Source organism: Poecilia reticulata, linkage group LG4 (assembly GCF_000633615.1).
Source record: "Poecilia reticulata strain Guanapo linkage group LG4, Guppy_female_1.0+MT, whole genome shotgun sequence".
Lineage (NCBI taxonomy): Eukaryota > Metazoa > Chordata > Actinopteri > Cyprinodontiformes > Poeciliidae > Poecilia > Poecilia reticulata.
This window is the reverse complement of record NC_024334.1, coordinates 6,948,840-6,959,133: the sequence shown is the minus strand read 5'-3', so window position 1 is coordinate 6,959,133 and position 10,294 is coordinate 6,948,840. Positions and strand designations below refer to the sequence as shown.

At 36.8% G+C, this 10,294-nt stretch overlaps 1 long non-coding RNA gene across 1 annotated transcript; it reads right to left on the bottom strand.

Annotated features, from left to right (window-relative positions):
• Positions 1-674: 674 nt before the first annotated feature.
• LOC108166212 (uncharacterized) lies at positions 675-4,989 on the bottom strand. The gene is made up of 3 exons (XR_001776504.1): positions 4,915-4,989; positions 3,137-3,324; positions 675-2,904 (listed from the first exon to the last, which is right to left on the bottom strand). It is a non-coding gene; the product is annotated as an uncharacterized LOC108166212 (long non-coding RNA).
• Between the last annotated feature and the right edge of the window lie 5,305 nt (positions 4,990-10,294).

The window sequence follows — 10,294 nt, the reverse complement described above, 5'->3', positions numbered from 1 at the left end:
GTCACAGGTGGAGGACTTCCAGAATAATTACTTCCAATGCTCAAATGCTTCCTTTTTTTCTGCCCCTCCATTCTCAGTCCTTGTGAAATGCATTTCAAACATTCATTTTCATTTCGGTTTGACCCAGGAGAAAACACCTGCCATGACTGAAAACGGCTGTGTTTTTCTTCCCCAGCAGTCGCTTAACTCAACTGTTCCTTCACTTGATATTTCATTCAGTTTACAGCTAATTACATCTTAACGTTAACTTGATAGGCTGTGAAGATGGTTGAATGAAAATGAGAAGGGGTGACCAGGTGGAAAACATTGAWTTTTTTTTGCAGGTTTGGATCTATTTTGTTTAGTGATGTCATTTTTAAAGACAGTTTAGTGACTRAAGAGTCTGTGCAAATGGATGTGTGAAAATACACTTTGGCGCATGTTTCATGTGCATGTGTGCAGCAACTGTTCTGACCTCATGCTGAAATTAGAGCRACTAAATTKTATTTAACTGCTGAGAAAGAAAATTGTGATTAATGGAAGCATATTAAGAAATAAATCAATTTTCTTAGSTTTTTTTTWWKRAMYKGKKKTYCMAAARGGKTTTYYWTTTWAMYKRAMCYWMYWRSYTKRAWWWTTTCCCTAWTGCTATTGGCTATTGCCAAAGCCATAGGTCACTATAAATAATTATTCATAAAGCAGAAAGGAGTTGATGTTGGTCCACAGTAACTGATGGCCATTTTTCTACAAACCCATTCAATACTAAGTTCCTTTAACATATTTGTTGAAAGTATTTGGGCCTTATAACAGTCAGGTGTAGCAATTATTAAGTGTGGCTGTAATTTACTGTTATAAATTATGATATAAGGAGACTTCAGCCTTTAGGATGTAAATTTGAGATAAGTGACCAGATCCATCACTWTAAAAATCCAACAAGACACTTAAAAACTCCAGTTGAAAATAAGTAAATATTCAAGGCAAAATAATCTTATCTGTTATTGTCCAACAAAAAAACCCCCAAAAAACATATCAAATCTTTATTTGATTACATATGCTCTGCTTCTCAAATGTAGTGTTAGAATCCATTGCTAATYTTTTTCTTCATAAAGTTCTTAAATAGGTGAAAAAATGGCAATGTTTCATTAAAAGTAGAAATGACATTTGTGAATATGGTATAGCAGACAAATCTCAGCAAGACCTCATATTTAGATGTATTTGTGAAGTGCAGTGTCAATGCCAATGGAAAAAAGTCAATATGTACCAGAGRCACAGGTCTCAAACTCTAGTCATTTTCATGACTAGAGTCAGCAAGGGAYGCTGTCCTGCAACTTTTAGATATCTTTGTGCTTCAGCACCTGGCTCCAATATTAGCTCATTAGCAGAGCTCTCCAGAGCTTCATGGTATACTTGTGAGGTAGTTTCACCATTTAAGTCACAAGGACTGTGAAATGGAGTTTGAGACCCCTTACCTGGGGGAAGATTATTATTTAGACCAAAAAGATTTTCATATCAYAGATGACTATTCAAAAAAAACAAGCTAAATAATATTCTTTACACATTTAAGAGGGCATCCATCAGCCTCGGACTTTGTAGCAAGACTTGTACAATGATACAATTTTGTACATGAAGTCTACATAGTTTGGCCTTGTCCTTGCTGTCGTTCCATCATTTCTTTGCATGGAGACCTGCCACAGTATGGGATCACAGTTCGGATGACAGGCGAAAGGGCAAGTCAAGTCTCCCACAGCTTATGAAGGACAAAAGCTAGTCATAATAAGTCAAGGCTGATCCCTGGACCCTGGGCCCCAGCAAAAAGGAAGACAAAGCGTTGAGTTCTCCTCACAAAGGCAAGTTATTACAGCCGGGAAACCTCACGTTGCTACACTGTCACTCAAAGTCCGGCCTTATAGAGAAGCAAGGCTKGGCTATTTTTCTTCATTTAATTTGAGGAAATCAAAGGCATTTTCTCTTTCACTCTGTCCAAACCTACTCCTCAAGCACTCTTTACCCCATTCCCTTTTTTAACTTTCTCATTACTTCCACTTGCTCCTGACTCTCCAATTACAGGATAGTCTTTCATCTCCGCAGCCAAGGAATGGAGTGATAGGATCAGGAGGAAGAGTGAAGAAAGAGGCTTTGTGGCCCTTTAGCTCCCCCCATTGATACCTCACCCTGCCCTTTTAATAACCCCAGGGCCACTTGGGTCACTCCAATACTGTGACTTACACAGGGTTGCCTCTGTAAAGATATAGCACACTGCCATATACTGTAAAATATCTCATCATGATGGCATTCCTACCTGTCAAACATCAGGTCTGGAGACTGATGATGAAAAACCTTTCTGTTATTTCAAACAGTTTTGCAAAGTTGCTGTTAGCATAACGATGGAAAGRATTTTAAAACAGTATTCATYGTTTGATATTTTTTATAAGATAAATAAAGCRTGTGCCCATAGTGATATGTTTTTTTTGGAGTTATTAACAATTATTGTCTTAAAGCCAGTATTCCACATATATGCATGCAAATATACATTGTTTTAATTTAAGTACTTACAGTTTGAAAATATCCATGTTAGGTTAACTGGTCCCATTTATCCATGAGTTGTTCATTCTGAGTGTCTTAGTGTTGCCCTGGACTGTAACCTCTCCAGTCCGTCACACGGCATTCGCTGCTTCATCCATCCATGGAGATTGTCACCATGGATGAATGAATGATTTCTTGAGTTGAAGGGATGCTTGAGAGTGTGGTTGAATACCAGATGCTTCTGATGTGGGTTGCAACAATTATCAGCAATGGGTCCCATACACCTCTTATGCGTCTAATTCTTAGAAAGGGGAACAACCAACACATGTTTTATGTGTTGGGCTCTATATCAACCCCCTAAGCTTCAGTCCAACTTCCGACTTCATGTATCAAATCTTAGATCTGTGTGGGACATAGTCCACTCAATTGGAAATTTGAGACTGATGATGAAAAACTTACTGATAAATCTATAAGTTATCAGTCTGTAGTTGACTGATAACTTATAGATCTCTGTTGTAGTCAAGAAAAGGGGAATAATCTTASCTTTTTTTATGCACATGGCACCATTCACATTTAGAGAAGAGACTGTCTTACATACGTAGAAAACAAACTTACCTGATGTCAGCCAAATTACCTGACAATATTGTAGAGCTTGATCATGTTTTGTAGTAGTGGCCATGCTCATCTTTTTTCCCCCTCCCACCTCCTGGCCTGTAGCTTTGCTCTCTTTCAGCCTGTTTTTTCTCTAGTGCATGGAGCTGCTACAGGCAAGATAAGACTGGTCTCCCCGAGTTGGGGCTTAGCATAATCCCTCTTCCTTCCCTAAAAAAAAAAAAAAAAAACAGTTCTCAAGCTCATCAACACACAGTTGAAGAAGAGAAGAGGAAGTGATGGAGAAAGAGACAGTCATGGGGGTGGGTGGTGTAAAGGGTAAGAGGGCTGGGAGGAAATCAAAGAAAGTGGAACAGGGAGTATAGTAAGACTGCTGCCAAGTATTAGCAAAATTTCACCAGGCATGAAAATTGTACAAAGGAATGTGTGCAGAAGCAGTGGCATTGGAGAAAAGAGGAGGAACAGTTCTGCATTCCCGATGATCAGAGTATGAGCTAATCCTTTGACAAGGGGGTCTGGAGAAACCCAATCCCAATGCCCAAAGGCCTGACATGCCTAAAGCTGGCATCCCAATGTCAGTGGCAGATTTCAGACAATGTGTTTGTTAGCTGGTGCCATTTACTGCCACTGAATATGGTGGCGAGGACACAAAAAGTTAGTAGATGAGGTACAGACATGGGATAGATTCTCCACATCCACAACAAAACTTCTTTTGGTTGGTTGAACTAAGTGTCTTTGAATGGCTAACTAGGGGGGACAAATAGRTATAGACATTACTCTTTTATGGAGTTCCTCTGTTTTAGGTTTTTTGCCGCAGCTAATGGTTTCAAATCAGATAATAAATGTTATTGTAAAACGCAGATAACTCGAATAGACAAAAAGGCAGTTTTCAACATATCATTTTCCTGCTAACATATTTCAGGGACAATTTTGTTTTTACAATTTATTATTTGATCAATTAAATTGTCATCTGAAAGCGTCTCTTTGTGTTTACTCCGGTGTTCTTTGTCAGAAATGTATTTGATGATTCAATACATTTAAATGTGTCGAAAATAAAATCCCAGAAGAAACATATTAAGGGGCAAGTATTGTTTGTGCTAAATTCTATATGAAGACATGTCTGTGGCGGGTGAGTGGATTAGAGCAGCATGAATTCAGTACATAGTATAAGACCCGATAGTCTTGTCCTATTTTCAGTTCTCAAGAGATGCAAGAAGACGAAACAAGAAAAACMAAAAGAGCTTCTGTCATATGAGTAGCTAAGAATCAAACAAGATTGGAGACCTATGCAAAGTAAACAAAACAATGAMAACAAGCCACATTCCCCAGCAGGAATGTTGCTATGATCACTAAAGAGGACAAAATATGATTCTGACACTGGGGTTCAGTCTTGTGGAAGAAAGTAAATAACTTAAAAGTCTAGAGTGGTTTTCATACCATTTACCATTGGCTACTTTTTAAAGCAAAACCCCTTTTACTGTCAAAGAAAATAATAGATTATTCATCCCAAAATTGAGTAAAATACAATGACGTGGCAGGTACAAGTGGGTGTGATGATTTCCTCCAGCATTCTAATGTCAAGACAAATTGTATGGGGACACAGACATAATTAGTGGACAAGAAAGAGATATATAAGCAACATATATAAGCAMTAGCAAAGACACAATCAATCTTTGGTGCAAAACTGAGCAAAAAAGTACATGCAGTAACATAACATTTATTTCTTGAGGATAATGATTCTGTTCTATACAAAGACCACAAACTATGCAGTTTGAATAATATTGTCACTGTCTTACTGACCTGATAATGTTGTGATGACTGACAGCTATTTGGATTTTTTTTGACATTTTTAGCGGCTTTTCCACTCTTGCCTCAAGACTCAATGGGTTCTTTGTTATGAAGCTAAATCAAGACAAGCATGAGACTCCCGTTAGAAGTTAAAGACAGAAAAATGTAAGATTCTATCCTCTTTTGTTTTGACATTTCATATAAGGTTTCATTTTATGTTTCTTTTTTCCCCTTCATGGCACAAAATCCTATTATGTCAAGAAGAAAAACATTTGTTTAGTAGAAAGGCCTTAGTTATTTTRACAGCAGCAGCAAAATCACGAGGATGTGAAAAAGTATCTGACTAACTTTGGAGTTCAAAATTCTCTTAATTKTCTGATATGGAACCCTTAATTACTTTCAGAAGAAGAAAAAAAACATCATTTGGKGATCTGAAGCTGACAAGTGATTGATTAAGGCTGTTTTATTGTCAGCAAACAAGTTCCAATGTCTGGAGCTTTATGCAAATTTTTATTTGTGCTGAACTATGACTTGCAGAGCTTAAGTTTTTGACAATGAGTTTTTCTGGTGAGCTATCCATCATGTCACTCTGTTGGCTGTGAGAGTATATCTGTGGCTGATTTAGGTTTAGTGAAAGCTCATTTACATGGTAGTTTGAATRTGCGTGACTGTTACTCTGAGAGGAAATGCTTTCACYTGTAGGAAATRATAAATGCCACTTTACATACATGTGTCTTTCCTGGCTATCGTGAATCCATACTTATGGTTTTCAAAACATGCTGAGTTTTTTWAATTTCTGCAGTGATATAAAAAAGTGCCACAGTTAAGAAATACAACGGTGTTTCTTTATATTTGTTGTTTGAACAGCAAGTTTTTTTTCAATGGAGCAAATTTAAGACAATCATTTATGTTATTCTGACAACAAATATTACAATAAATATCAGAGATTTTTATTGTATTCAGGAACAAGCATGCTCTCTCTTTGTGAGTTATTTCCAACATCATTGTACAACCCTCAAAAGYTGCTATCATACAGATACATCTGTTTCTTCAACCAGAAAAATTWGATCCGGCCTGCAGAAGAAGACATTTTATACATGCTTTCATATARAATCTTAAAATGCTTGAGGTMTCTAAATCTTTTGAAAGACCATTCCTGAGRTGGATGTGTTTCTTGTCCATGGTTGGTTGTTTGGGATGTAAACCCCCAAACCCTAGTATACTCCACAGTTTTGCCATTGATTGTGTGTGGAGTTTGAACCAGCTGTGGCCTTTTKGTTTTTGGTGACATTCAAAAATAGTTTTTTGTGACCTTTCCAGGCAACAATTTCATTCACTTCCTTACTTATTGTTGATCCATTGTCACTGGTAGCAAGACCTTATATTGATGAGCCACCTTCAGATTTCATTATATAGATGAACTATAATTTCCCTGTCAGTTGAGAATCAGTAGAACCGCGCATTTTTCTTTATTGACAGAGAAGAATAAATATAACCCTAAGTTCTTGTTTAGTACGGTTCCAAACKTACACAAAGTCATAAATCTGTGGAGTCACTGATTCCCCCAGCTCTCAGCAGTAATGACTTTATGGGCTTGTTTATAAATAAAATTGATTATATTAAAAATAACATCATTGGCATCATCCTCAGTGGAGGATGCCAATGCCAATTGGGGGAAGTGAGTGTGGCCTCACTTACTGAGGATGAAGTAAGTGAGTAACTTCATCCTCAGTAAACGAGGCCACACTGAATGTAACTATAAAACTTGATATATGTTTGGAGTGTTTTGAGTCAGTCTAGCTTTCTGAATTATCCCAAATAATAGCTTCATCCAAACCTTCAGCTTCATTCAAATATTGGACCCAATCCCAACCAAATTATTAAAGGAAGTTTTCTCTTTGATTACTGAYTATGCATCCAAACCGACTTCTGTCAAAAGTTGCAGTCAGTGCACCCAAAAGGCCATTGCTATTAGTTGTAGTTTAATTTTATTAGCTTCCTGCATCTTACTTTATATAGTCTTGTGAAAATGCTGACAAAACCCATTGATGAATAAAACTGATCCATAGACGGCAGCATTGATTATTACTTCCGTAAATATCATGCTGATGTGCAACATTTACTTTGCTCTCATGCAGATGCAGGTCACTTTGGAGTCGTAAACCATCCATACAGAAGTCTGATTGTGGTCATTTGGTAATATGAATGACAACACACAAAAAATTGATTTCAGTAAAAAAGTCTAAATTGAGCAGAACTGGTGTGGAAAAGGAACAGCACTCAACTGGTTCAGTTCTTATTTGTCTGACAGATTCTAGTTTTTTTCAAGCATATGATAAAATGTCGTCACACTCCTTTATATAGATGATGCACTTTGCCCATCTTTCAGTGTTGAAGTCTATCTCTCTCCTTGACAAAACTATTGGCTGAGCTTTTGTTGTGACTAACTGCATGTGCTCTCTTTCTTCATATAATGCTTAAAACCAGTTGAGAGCTCCTGTTAGGATGTGTTTCTCGCATAAATGAAGCCGCTAAAGGAGCTACTACAGATATTAGCTTCTTTCTTTTCTCTGACAAAGAAAGTACTGCAGGATTAGTGCTTCTGCTTCTTTACTGTGTGTGTGATCCGTGTTCTCAAACTCTTAATCAGTCACTGCAAATATCCATTCACACTGAGCCAGGTTCTGCTGGAAGGTTCCTCCTTTTAAAGAGGATTTTTCCTTCCTACTGTCGCTACACGCATGCTCGGAATGAGGGATTTCTGCAAAGTCAWCAACACAATGCAAGTGATTGTTCACTGTCTCCATGTGCTCATCCAGGAGTAAATGGCTCAATTCAGTCTTTGGGTTTCCTCAGATATTTTTTTTTAACCAATTTGAGTAATAAAATAAAACCAGACTGCATTATTTGATAGCTGGGATCATTTGAATCTATGTATGATTGAACTTGAAATGACGTTTTTCACTGTAAAGACATTTAAACAYTTTTAAAACACATCTTGGTATATTGTGAAGATCTATTTGCAACCAGTGTGGTCTGAAATGAAAAAAAAAACCATGTTAGTGACTTTCTAATTATTACTTCTCCTCTAAGATGCCTTTTATACATGGTAGCTCTGTAAAGCATTTGGAAGGGAAAAATAAATCATTCTGCTGAGAGATGTTTATAATTGTTTCTCCATATGTATTTAGATTGGTTAAAGATTTTATAATGATTCTTTAATGCTTCCCTGGAAAACTCCCATGTTTACCTCAGTGTAGCTACTTTCTTCTAATCATTTGATTTATTACATTAAATGTTAAACACTACATTATGGGATGTAGGGGAAACCCCCTAAAATATGRCAGCATCCCAGATTTAAACAAACGTCTAAAAAAAGATTCATGATTAGTGAGGGCAAAGACGGATTTGTTGTCTTGCCAGTGGGTCATCTCAGCTCCACGCAGAACCTGAGCTCAACTCAGAGCTCCCCAAGAGAGGCATTGCTTTTGTCTTGTGAGAATGCATGTATCCACAAGACGTCTTAGGCCTCAGTCTGATCTTAACAATCAGTAGTMAGGTCATAATTCATCTTGTCAGGCCAAGAGTTAATAAACAGATTTYATGAACAAAAGCCAACTTATTAACTGTATATTATATCGAAACATGAACACTTAAGCTTATGCTCAAACTGAACACACATTTATAAATTCAGAAAAGACATTATACATTTCAAAATGATGCTATATTACATTTACAGATTGATCACATCATTCTGACATGTCCATTACTGAAACAGTAGCTTTACATACAGCATCCGTCATRAATCTATAGGAGCTTCTGCTTTCTCCCCATGGACTTTCTGTCATCTGCACAAATGCATTGCTGCATCCGAAACAACCAACCAGAGCAGGGAGGCAGGTCTTACTGCTGATTGATTGGTTGTTTTTGACCAGGAGCTGTGCATTTCTTCAGATGGCAATAGTAGCACTGGGCGGAGGTGGAGGAGCTYRATCTTTTCACCTATTATATGTCTCATATGGTGACATTTGTTAAAAATCTGTAATGTAAAAGTTACATACTGCGGCTTTMATWGGCACTGATACATTTATTTATTAAGCTCACATGAGAGTATATATGGGCAAAATCAACTCTAAGAGTAAAACAAAGAAAAAAATGTGYTTTACCAATTGAGTTCTGTAAACAATCAACATCATCATAGAGAGCATTTGAAACAGTCTGTTCTTTAACCTGTTTATGTAATTGTAAATAAAATACACATTTGAGTATTTTATTGAGTATTTTTCTACTTTCATCACACTTTTGACAAGTAATCTGACAACATTGAACAATCTAGCTTCTGGTGGGTATCCATGAATGAAAAAAAWAATAATAATCTTRAGCTCTCCTTTTAAAAAGAATCAGTGACTCAACTCCAAATGCTGGGCATACTGCCAACCAAAACGCATACTGTAAAAGAGGATGTGGCATACCAGACCAGCGGCATGATGCTGGGGATATTTGGCTGATGTACTGGGTGTGGGTGGGGAAAATATGAAAACAAGTTGTACTCTATAATTACTATGACTAAATGATGTCGAGGCAACATACAACCTGCAAAAAAACAGGTTGGAGAGAATAATTAAATTGTCATCACAAGGTCGTTTATCTTACTAAAGGTGCGTTTTCATAGATCATTAAAATACTTTTGAAGTCCTGAGTTCAAAGGAAAACTGGAAAGCCGGTTCTTCAGTTGTTAGGATTTTTCTTTCTTTTTTTTTTTGTTGAGCTCTAATAGTGTAAGTTTGGATTTATTGAACAACCAGATGGAAATCACTAACTCTTGCATTTTCCAACTACATCTTGCAGTTTGCCAAGACAAAAATAATGAGAGAAACACTAACAAAATTCATTGTTTAAATATGAAAAAAAAATGGATTTGCAACAACGGCAAATGGCAAAGCATTTTTTCCACACATGTGGATAATATTATAATAATAACCATAATATCTTTTCATAAACTTGAAAATATGTTATGCAGTCTGGGATCAACAATCAAGTGAGACCAGTTTTTCAAAGGCAGCCCTTCATTCTACCTTTTAAATATCAGACTATATAAATGCAAAATGATTAAATTATTCAGGCATACTCCATAGTCTTTTACAGTTTTAAAAAATGCTGAATGAGCTCTATAATAAAATGTGGATTGTTAATGCTGTTRCTTGAACACATGCCAAAGCATAGCAGGATATCCCTGATGCAAGTTAGGATGATGCAGACATATCTCATTTTGGTACACATATCTAAGTGTGCCAGAACTGCTTTGTGTTGCTGGGAACAGATTTCTGCATGGGAWAACACAGATGTTATGTCAGCATAGGTAACTTAGGGAGCCTATGGATTGAACAGAAGT